Source organism: Oryctolagus cuniculus, chromosome 3 (genome assembly GCF_051225735.1).
Source record: "Oryctolagus cuniculus isolate XC-2025 breed Fujian yellow rabbit chromosome 3, ASM5122573v1, whole genome shotgun sequence".
Lineage (NCBI taxonomy): Eukaryota > Metazoa > Chordata > Mammalia > Lagomorpha > Leporidae > Oryctolagus > Oryctolagus cuniculus.
This window is the reverse complement of record NC_142869.1, coordinates 164,693,916-164,705,806: the sequence shown is the minus strand read 5'-3', so window position 1 is coordinate 164,705,806 and position 11,891 is coordinate 164,693,916. Positions and strand designations below refer to the sequence as shown.

Genomic DNA, 11,891 nt, shown 5'->3' with positions numbered 1-11,891 from the left:
AGGAAAGCAGTGGAAGATGGTTCAAGTCCTTGGGCCCCTGCAGCCATGTGGGAGATCTGGGAGAAGCCCTGGCTCCGGCTCCTGGCTTTGGACCAGCACAGCTCTGGCCGTTGCGGTCATTTGGGGAGTGAAATAATGGAATGGAAGATTCTCTCTCTCTGGCTCTACCTCTCTATAATTCTATCTTTCAAATAAATAAAATAATTCTTTAAAAAACAATAAAATTGATAAAAATTGAGCAACTTATAGCTAGAATAATCTAGAAAAAAAAGAGAGAAAACAGAATTTGCCAATTCAGAAGAAAGAGGAGACATTAGTATAGATTTTATGGATTTTAAAAGTATAATAAGGGAGGCTGGTGCTGTGATGTAGCAGGTAAAGCTATCGCCTGCAGCACTGGCATCCCTTCTGGGCACCAATACCTGTCTTGTATGCTCTATTTCTGATCCAGGTCCCTGCCAATGCACCTCAGAAAAGCAGTGGAAGACAGCTCAGTGTTTGGGCCCCTGCACCCATGTGAGAGACCTGGATGCAGCTCCTGGCTTCTGGCTTTGGCTTGGCCTTTGCAGCCATCTGGGGGGTGAGACAGCAGATGGAAGATCTCTCTCTCACTCTGTCTTTCCCTCCCTCTCTCTGTAACTCTGCCTTTCAAATAAATAAATAAATAAATCTTTTTAAAAAAATATAATAAGGAAATAAGTTTAGCAACATTATGCCAATAAAGTTGACAGCTTAGATCTTCTATGCAAATGCCATCAAATGGAAATGATTAAAACTGACTTAAACTTATTTGGGCAAAATTGAATACACATGTATATTCATACCAAAAAAATGAATTTTTCATTAAAGAGCTCCTCATAAGTGAAACTTCAGGCCCATATGGTTTTACTGGAGAAGTCTGTGAAGCATTAAAGTAATAAGCAATCTTAAAAAATTTAAGATCAATCTTATACAAACTCAGGAGATGGAATAGGAAACAATTCCCAACTTATTTTATGACTCAAGCATTATCAAAACCAGAAAAAGACAAGGTAAAAAAAGAAAGCATAGACCACAGATCAGCATTACTCATGAATATGGCACAAAATTCCTTCACAATGAAGAAATAAACTATGTTCATGGACTGGGAGATACAGTCTTAAGATGTCCATTCTCCTTAAGATTGATTTCAGTTTTTTTTTTTTTTTTTTTTTTTTGACAGGCAGAGTTAGACAGTGAGAGAGAGAGAGAGAGAGAGAGAGAAAGGTCTTGCTTTTCCTGTCGGTTCACCCCCAAGTGGCCGCTACAGCCAGCGCGTTGCGGACGGCACACTGCGCCAATCCGAAGCCAGGAGTCAGGTGCTTTCTCCTGGTCTCCCATGCGGGTGCAGGGCCCAAGCACTTGGGCCATCTTCTACTGCTTTCCCAGGCCACAGCAGAGAGCTGGACTGGAAGAGGAGCAACCGGGACTAGAACCTGGGGTGCTGGTCCCACCCAGGTTTAGTCTAGTGAGCTGCGGCACCAGCCTGATTTCAGGTATTTTTAAATAAAATTTTGAACAAGTGGTACATTCACAAGCTACAAACATTAAAAAGTGTCCTAAGGGAGACAAGGAGTTGTCTCCTTCCTATCCTTCAGTCATTGGCTTAGTTTCCACCCCTCCCCACAAATGAAGCCACTGTTGCTATTTTAGAAATTATTTATGTAAGAGTATTTCAAAATTTTGTGGAATTGAAAGATAAGTTTATTTTGGTACAAAAAAATTGAAATCCATGCATACAAAGTCTTCAAAAAGTTCATGAAAATGCACATTATAAAAAAAGAATGCAATTCAACTTTTTGCATCAAAATAAACATTATATTTTGTTTAAAATATTGTTCATTTACTTTGTCTTGAAAGGAAAAGTGACAGAGAGAACCACAGACAGAGAGGAAAAGAGATCTTCTACCCACTGGTTCACTTTCCAGATGCCTGCAACAGCCAGGCCTGGCTTAGGGCAAAGCCAGGAGCCAGAAACTCCAACCAGGTCATGCCACATGGGTGGCAGGGACCCAAGTACTTGAGCCGTCATTTGCTGCCTCTCAGGCACATTAGCAGGAAGCTGGATAGAAAGCAGAGGCAGGACTCAACCCAGGCACTCCAATATGGGATGAAGGCATCCTGAGCATTTGGCACTACAATAAACTTGTCCTTTTATTCCATTTTCTGCTCTTAACCTTCTTGCAAGAAAGATGGAGGGTGTAAAACCTCCACTCCAAAGCCAGACACTGAGAAGAAATCTCCAGCCAAGAACGCTAACCATGCCAGCGGCAAGGTTACAAAGCCCGAGGAGAAGCCCTGCTCACAATCCGCTGTGTGCTCCAGGAAGGCCATGGACAGGAGGAAGGCCACAGCTCCTAATCCAGCAGTGAAAAGAAGGAGAAGCTTCTTGCTACTGTCACAAAACCAGTGGGTGGTGACAAGAATGCGGGCACCAGGGTGGCCAAGCTTGGCAAAATGCCTGCATATTATCCCACTAAAGACGTGTCTCGAAAGCTATTGGTCCACGGCACAAAGCTCTCCGTCAACAGCACGTGGGGAAACCGTGGGCCGGCATCTCCCGCGGACAATTCTGCTCATCCTCAGTGGGCGCTACGGGGGCAGGGGTGGTCTTCCTGTAGCCGTGGACTGCTACCTGTGACTGGACCTCTGCCCCTCGATCAGGTTCTTCTGTGTGCAACACACTGGAAACCAGTCATGGCCACCTCCACGGGAAGCAGTGTGCAAATCCCCAAACCTCTCACCGCTCCTTATTTCCAGACGCAGCTGCTGCAGAAGCCCTGACAAGGGGCTCTACAACACAGAGGAGGAGAAATACGAAATCACAGGGCAGCACAGGGTTGATCAGAAAGCTGTGGACGCACAGATTTTACCAAAAATCAAAGCTGTTCCTCAGCTCCAGGGTTACCTGAGATCCGGTTTGGCTCAAAGGAGTGGAATTCATCCCCATAAATGTGTGGTTCTTCTAAGATGTATTGATTTGAAAGGCAGAGGTACAGAGACAGAGGGAGAGATGGAGAGCCCTTCCCTCCGCTGGTTCCCGCCCCACATGGCCCACAGCCACCAGAGCTGGGCCAGGCTGCAGCCAGGAGCCAGCAGCTTCTTTCAGGTCTCCCACGTGGGAGGCACAGCAGGCAGCGGCTTAACCTGCAACAGCACAATGCTGGCCCCACAAACTGTGTTCTAAATTTTGTAGGAAGAATATAATTAAATAACTGATACTAAAAAGTAATAACTCCATTTCCCATGAGTGTTTTGAAGTACCCTCATATATATTTTTGCCAGTATAGGCCATTTAACTTTTTCTGATCTTTTTAACATAAATTTTTAGCATACTATAATTTTTCTGAACTTTGCTCTTTTAATATTTGTTAGATACTCTTCACATAATACATGAGGTTCTTTTTCCTTTTTTATATACTAGCCTGTAGTCAACCCACATTGGACACAACACACTCAGATATATTTTTTAAATATTTATTTATTTATTTATTTGAAAGTCAGAGTTACAAAGAGAAGGAGAGGCAGAGAGAGAGAGAGAGAGAGAGAAAGGTCTTCTATCTGCTGGTTCACTCCCCAATTGGCAGCAACAGCCGGAGCTGTGCCGATTCGAAGCTAGGAGCCAGGAGCTTCCTCTGGGGCTCCCATGCAGATGGAGGGGCCCAAGTGCTTGGACCTTTCCCAGACCATAGCAGAGAGCTGGATCGGAAGTGGAGCAGCCGGGATTCGAACTGGCGCCCATATAGGATGCCGGCACTTTCAGGCAGTGGCTTTTACCTGCTACGCCACAGCGCCAGCCCCACTCAAGAAATTCTTAAAAAGCCTTTGTAGAGGCTGGTATTGTGGCTTACGGGGTAAAGCCATCACCTGTGACTCCAATATCCCATATGGGCACTGGTTCACGTCTCAGCTGCTCCACTTCTGATCCAGTTTCTTGGATATACTTGGGCCCCTGCTACCCACATGGGAGACCAGATGGAGCTCCTGGCTTCGGCCTGGCTCAGCCCTGGCTGTTGCGACCACTTGGGGAGTGACTGAGCAGACAGATCTTTCTCTGTCTCTCCTTCTCTTTCTATAACTCTTTCAAGTAAATCAATGTCTTTTTATAAAAATTGCCTTTGTAATTTTAAGCCTCTGATATTTTAAGATTGCTTATTTCTGCAGTATGACTTAGCTAATCCTTGTTGGTAATAATCAATTCTTAGAAGCAGAATTGTGAGGCCCAGGGCTGGGGCACAGAGGTTTCAGCCATAACTTGTGACCCTGCACTCCATGTTGGCGTGCTAGCTCAGGTTCAGGCCACTCTGCTTCCAGTCCAGCTCCCTGCTAATGCATCCGGGAAGGCAGCCCAAGCACTTGTGCCACTGTCACCTACGTGAGAGACCCAAATGGAATTCTGGGATCCTGGCTTCAGCCTGGCCCGGCCATGACTCTTCCAACAGCTGGAAGATCCCTCACTGTCTGTCTTTCTCTGTCTGTTACTCTGCCTTTCAAGTAAATAAACAAATCTTTTTTTAAAATATAATTATGGGGTCAAAGTATATGCTGATACATACTGCCATGGGGCCTTTAATAACAGACATGCTAATTTACATTTCTACCAAAGTGTCTGAAAGTTTGTGCTTTTCATAGAGCATCAAACTTTTGAATGCTTAGCCAGGAGGAAAGGCTAAAATAATGATATTTCAATGTAATTTTAATGAGCATCTTTCACTGGTTATTATTTCTTCCTCTGGGAATGTTCAGTCCATAACATTTCCATCAGTTTTTTGGTCTTTTATCTATTATAGGGATTCTTTTTATATTGGTAAGATTAGTCTGTTGTTTGTGGTATAAGATTTAATTTTTTCCCCTAGTCTATCATTTGACTTTGAATTTGTTAGCAGTGCTTTTTACCGTGAGTATTTTGCTTTGGTCATTAAATACATTGGTCTTTTCGTTTATGGTTTCTGGATTTTTTCACTGTATTTTTTTTTAAAGATCTATTTATTTGGATCACTCGCTTACGTGAGCAGAAGTAGTTCTGGTTGTCGTCTATCGTCTCGCTATAGCCGTTTGAGGGAAGAAGAAGGAAAATTACCCGGTATCATTAGAGTTACACTGAAACTACATTGAGCCAAGCTTGCCACCAAGAGCCCAACAGTCACCATGATGCTGAGCACGGAAGGCAGGGAAGGGTGAAGGTCAGGGCCCACCCTGGTCCTGCTCAGCTGATGAAGTTATGTGCTTCTTCTCTGATTGCAAAATCCAGAATGGCACATCAGGTATTTGTTTCATCTACACCAGAGAAGGCAGACCAAGTGGAGAAGCATTTGTTGAACTTGAATCTGAAGAAGTGCAACTGGCTTTGAAGAAGGACAGAGAAACCATGGGACACAGTTTTGTTGAAGTATTCAAGTCCAACAGTGTTGAAATGGATTGGGTGTTGAAGCATACAGGTCCGAATAGTCCTGATACTGCCAACGATGGCTTCGTCCGGCTTAGAGGACTCCCATTTGGCTGTAGCAAGGAAGAGATGGTGCAGTTCTTTTCAGGGTTGGAAATTGTGCCAAATGGGATGACACTGCCGGTGGACTTTCAGGGGCGGAGCACAGGGGAGGCATTCGTGCAGTTTGCCTCGTGGGAGACAGCTGAAAAGGCCTTAAAGAAACACAAGGAAGGAATAGGACACAGGTACATTGAAATCTTCAAGAGTAGCCGAGCTGAAGTCCGAACCCACTATGATCCCCCTCGGAAGCTCATGGCTATGCAGCGGCCAGGTCCTTATGACAGGCCAGGGGCTGGCAGGGGGTATAATAGCATTCGCAGAGGAGCTGGCTTTGAAAGGAAGAGGCGGGGTGCCTATGGTGGAGGCTATGGAGGCTTTGATGACTATGGTGGTTATAATGATGGGTACGGCTTTGGATCTGATAGATTTGGAAGAGACCTCAATTATTGTTTCTCAGGAATGTCTGATCATAGATACGGAGACGGTGGGTCCAGTTTCCAGAGCACTGCAGGGCACTGTGTACACATGAGGGGGTTACCTTACAGAGACACTGAGCATGATATTTATAATTTTTTCTCGCCTCTTAATCCCATGAGAGTCCATATTGAAATTGGACCGGATGGCAGGGTTATTGTGAGGCCGATGTAGAATTTGCTGCTCATGAAGATGCAGTAACAGCTATGGCAAAAGATAAAGCTAACATGCAACACAGATACCTGGAGCTCTCCTTGAATTCTACCGCAGGAACAAGTGGAGGAGCTTATGATCACAGCTATGTAGAACTCTTTCTGAATTCTACAGCAGGGGCAAGAGGTGGTGCTTACAGCAGCCAAATGATGGGAGGAACGGGCTTATCCAATCAGTCCAGTTACGGGGGTCCTGCTAGCCAGCAGCTGAGTGGCGGGTATGGGGGTGGTTATGGTGGTCAGAGCAGTATGAGTGGATATGACCAGGTTCTGCAGGAAAACTCCAGTGACTACCAGTCAAACCTCGCGTAGGTAGAGAAGAGGCATGTAGCAGCTACTATACAGAAATAAAAGCTGTGCGTTTATGGGAGTGGAATAGAGTGGGAGGGGTGTTTAGTGTATCCAGTATGATTGGCAAGTGGGAACTACAATTGATTCTGACCGCTCTTGGTCAGCTTCCTCTCTTTCTTTCTTTCTTTTTATCTTTCTCCTTTTTTAAGAAAACAAAAGATTAAGCTTAACAGTTTTGCATTACAGGCTTGTGATTCCTGCTTACTGTAAAGTGGAAGTCAAGATTGTTTTAAAACTTTATTCTCAGTCATTTTAAACACTGAAACATTCAGCTAGGATGTAATAACAAAGTTCAGTATTGACCATAACTGGTAAAACAATTTTCAGCTTTCCTCAAGTTAGCCATGTTGTAGGAGTGCACCTAAAGCAGGAAGCATATTTAGGTTAAAGCAGTTTCGCTTATGTTAAATGTTGCTCTTATACCACAATACATTGAAAACTTCAGGTGCATGTTGAGAAACATGCCTTTCTGTAAAACTCAAATATAGGAGCTATATCTATGATTCAAAGTGAAAACATTTGGCACGTTTGTTAATTCTAGCTTTTTGGTTCAATATCCTGTAAGGCACGTGAGTGTACACTTTTTTTTTTTAAGATCTGGGACAATTTTGAGATGTAATACCAATACTTTAGGAGTTTGGTCGTGTTGTTTGTATGAAATTCTGAGGCTTTGGTTTAAATCTTTCCTTGTATTGTGATTTCCATGTAGATGTATTATACTAAGTGAAACTTGTTAAATAAATCTTCCTTTTAAAAACTGGAAAAATAAAAAAAAATCTATTTATTTGAAAGTCAAAGTTACACAGAGAACAAGAGGCAGAGAGGGAGAGAGAGAGGTCTTCCATCCGCTGGTTCAATCCCCAATTGGCCGCAACGGCTGGAGCTGTGCCGATCCGAAGCCAGGAGCTTCTTCCAGGTCTCCCACGTAGGTGCAGGGGCCCAGGCCTTGGGCCATCTTCTACTGCTTTCCCAGGCCATAGCAGAGAGCTGGATTGGAAGTGGAGCAGCCAAGATTCAAACCCACGCCCATATGGGATGCCGGCATTGCAGGCGGTGGCTTTACCTGCTACGCCACAATGCTGGCCCCTTTTGTATTGTATTTTGAAAAACTTCCCCATTCCAAGGTATACAATACATTCCAAGTATACAATACTTATTTTCCAGAACTAATGTTATGGTTATTACCTTTCTATTGAAGTCTTCAATCCATCTGGAACTTTTCCTGGTGTGTGACGTGAAGTCTAGAACCGGTGTGTCTGCATCTCCCCAGATGGTTCTCAACCTTCCAACAGCATTTACTGCACAGTACATCACACCTTTTTCTTGCTGATGTGAGATTCAGTCATTCAACAAATGTTTATTGGGTACTTATTATACGTTAGGCGCTAACTAACCTGGGTACTTAGGATATAGCAATGAGCAAAGGAAAAAGTTGATATTTTAGGGGGCTGGTGCTATGGCATGGCAGTTTAGGGGTTGCCTGCAGCGATGACATCCCACATGGGCACTGGTTCGAGTCCCAGCTGCTCCTTTTCCAATCCAGCTCTCTGCTGTGCCCTGGGAAAGCAGTGGAAGATGGCTCAAGTTCTAGGGACCCTGCATCCACGTGGGAGACCTGGAAGAGGCTCCTGGCTCCTGGCTCCTGGCTTCAGATCGGCCCAGCTCCAGCCACTGCGGCTTTTGGGGAGTGAAACAGCAGATGGAAGACCTTTCTCTCTGTCTCTCCCTCTCTCTGTCTGTAACTCTGCCTCTCAAATAAATGAATTTAAAAAAAAAAAAGAAAAGAAAAGAGAACAGAATAAGAGAGATCAAGAATGTTGGCAGGGTTTGGGGAGGGTGGGTGCGTGTGTGTGTGTGTGTGTGTGTGTGTGTGTTTAAGATTTATTTATTTATTTGAAAGGCAGAGAGAGAGAGAGAGAGAGAGAATTATTTCCATTCACTGGCTCACTTCCCAAATGATTTCAACAGCTGGGGCTGGGCTAGGTTGAAGCCAGGAGCCCAGAACTCAGTCTGGGTCCCTCCTGTGGGTTTCAGGTACCCAAGTACTTGGGACATCTTCTGCTGCTTCTCAGGTGCATAAGCAAGGAACCGGATCAGAACCGGCATTCCGATATGGGATGCTGGCATCCCAAGTGGTATCCTAACCTGCTGGGCCACGACATCCACACAGGTTGTGGTATTAAATAGGGTGGTCAGTTTAAGTCTCATTGAGATTCAGAACAGTGGAACCTTCACCAAAATAAAGAGTACTTACTATGGTGGTCCAGTTTCAGAATTTCTTTTTCATTCCGCTGATCTGTCTAGTCACAGACTAGTGCCACAGTCTTTGATACTGAGGATTTATAGTACTGGGCTTCCAGATCTGATCAGACGAGTTTGAAGAAGGTCATTGTTTTTTATGAGCGAGAGAAAGAGAGAGAAATTCCCAGCCATTAGCTCACTCACCAAATGCCCACAACAGGCAGGGCTGGGCTGCCTCTCAGGGTGTCCACGGCAGGAAGCTGGAACTGGGAGTGGAGCCAGTAGCTGGACCCAAGTGCTCCAATATGGGATGCTGGCGTCCCAACCAGCAGCTTAACTGCTAGGCTTACCCCCCTCTCCCCTTCGAATGAGATAATTTTAATGTGTGAAATCTGAAAGCACTCTTCTTTTGAATGGTAGGATATTTGCACATTTGGCAAGTTTTGCTGTGGTAATAGAAGCAATTGCTTACGATTGGTTCCTGGCTTTGAACAAGATAAAATTGACAGGAAAGACATTCACAATCACAGCTTGTGGGAAGTTGAACATAAAATAAATCACTAATTTAAAGTTCATAAAAGAAGTAGCCAATTATAATTACCAAATATGAAAGTGATAAAAAGTTACTAACTTCTTAATGTTATTGTACAGCTGATGTGTATCATGGTGCCTCGTTTCAAAAAGAACTTTCCCATATTTCTACAATTTCTAAATCCATTATTAATTTTGTCATTGTTTTTGAAGTAAAAAGCATTTTTAGCATGATTTTAAAACTATTGAGGAAGAGACCAATGTTGTGGTGTAGCAAAGAAAGCTGCTGCCTGTGGCACCAGCATCCCACGTGGGCACCGATTTGTATCCCAGCTGTTCCATTTCGTATCCAGCTCCTGCTAATGGCCTAGGAAAGCAGTGGAAGGTGGCCCAAGTGTTTAGACCCCTGCCACCACATGGAGGCCTGGATGAAGCTCCTGGCCCCTAGTTTCGTCCTCACTCAGCCCTAGCCACTGTGGCCATCTGGGGAGTGAAGCAGCAGACAGAAGAGAAGATCTCTCTCTCTCTCTCTCTCTCACTCTCTCTCTCTCTCTCTCTCTGTAACTCTTTCAAATGAATAAATAAATCTTTTTAAAAATTACTGAAGAATATTTGAATTTTAAATGTTAATATGTTTGTATCTTAAATTTTACTGTTTAGTATTAGAAACTTAAATATGAAAATATTTAAGGTGAAAAGGAAATAAGTAACACTAAACTCCATGACTAATCACTAGGGTTGAAAGTTCACAGTGTGCATTAGAGTAACATCTGAATCATATATGTACCCTGTGATGTAAAAATACACTGACTGGGGGCCTGGGCTGTGGTCTAACGGGTAAAACTACCACCTGCAGTGCCGGTATACCATGTGGGCTCCAGTTTGAGTCCTGACTGCTCCACTTCTGATCCAGCTCTCTGCTATGGCCTGCTTTTTGGGTCCTTGCACCTGCATGGGAGACCCAGAAGAAGCTCCAGGCTCCTGGCTTGGAATTGGCCCAGTTCTGGCTGTTGCAGCCATTTGGAGAGTGAACCAGTGGATGGAAGACCTCTCTCTCTTTCTCTCCTTCTTCTTATAACTTTGTCTCTCAAATAAATAAATCTTTAAAAAAATATATACAGTGACTGGGTCATAACTTGCAGATCGGTCCCATGTCACCATACTCACTGTAGTTTTTTGAAAGATTTATTTTACTTATTTGAAAGGCAGTATGATAGAGAGAGGGAGAGATGGATAAAGAGATCTTTCACCTGCCCATTCATTCCCCCAAATGGCCACAAAAGCCAGGACTGTACCAGGCTGAAGCCAGGAACCAGGGTCTTCCTCGTGGTGGCAGGGGCCCAAGTACTTGGGACATCATCCGCTGCCTCCTAAGAGCATTAGCAAGGAGCTGGATGGGAGGCAGAGCAGCCAGGACTTGAAGCAGTCCTGCAATACAGGATACTGGCATCTCAGGCAGTAGCTGAACCCACGGTGCCATATGCCACAACATCAGCCCCACCATATTCATTTAAAAAACAAAAGCAAAAACAAAAACTCCTGGGGCTGGCGTTGTGGCACAGCGGGTTAAAGCCCTGGTCTGAAGCACCAGTATCCCATATGGGCACTGGTTCTAGTCCCAGCTGCTTCTCTTCCTATCCAGCTCTCTGCTGGGGTAACAGTAGAAGATGGCCCAAGCCCTTGGGCCCCTGCACCCACGTGGGAGATCGGAAGAAGCTCCTGGCTCCTGGCTTCAGATGGGTACAGTTCCGGCTGTTGAGGCCAGTTGGGGAGTGAACTAGCGGATGAAAGACATCTCTCTCTGTCTCTACCTCTCTCTGTAACTCTGCCCTTCAAATAAATAAAATAAATCTTTTAAAAAAACACAACTCTATATTCCATGTTTTTAGCAATAAAGGCCCAAATGGAAATAATTAGCCTGAAGCCTTTTTTCCATTTCTTTTTTTTTTTTTTAAAGAATTGTTTTATTTATTTGAAAATCAGAGCTACACAGAGAGAGAAGGAGAGGCAGAGAGAGAGAGAGAGAGAGAAGTCTTCCATTCTGCTGGTTCACTCCCCAAATGACTGCAACGGCTAGAGCTGAGCTGATCTGAAGCCAGGAGCCAGGGGCTTCTTCCAGGTCTCCCAAGCGGGTGCAGGGGCCCAAGGAGTTGGGCCATCTTCCAGGCCACAGCAGAGAGCCGGATTGGAAGAGGAGCAAGACGGGACTCAAACCAGCACCCGTATGGGATGCCGGTGCTGCAGGCTGGAGCTTTTACCCACTGCGCCACAGCGCCGGCTTTCCATTTCTTTTTAGAATCTTTTTGTGAATCCACAAAAGCAAGTGATCTGTGGGCTCTTGTCTGCTGGGAGACACAGTGTGGTCAAGGTGTCCATCTGCTGGGGCCGTGGGAACACTGCGTCCGCTGCGTCTTCAGGAAGCCACGTCAGCCACCTCCAACATCTCAGACTTCCCAGGCGTTGCCACTGAGGGACGTTTCAGGTCACTCTTCTAGCTCTCCCTACCACACATTCACACCGTGCACAGGCACACTCTGAATGTTCTAACGCATGAGTCTGACTCCTTCATTCCTCCC

The 11,891-nt window shown here is 44.8% G+C and overlaps 1 pseudogene; it reads left to right on the top strand.

The window, feature by feature from the left end:
• The first annotated feature begins 5,016 nt into the window (after nucleotides 1-5,016).
• LOC100355447 (heterogeneous nuclear ribonucleoprotein H2-like) lies at nucleotides 5,017-7,257 on the top strand (annotated as a pseudogene).
• The last annotated feature ends 4,634 nt before the right edge of the window (nucleotides 7,258-11,891 follow it).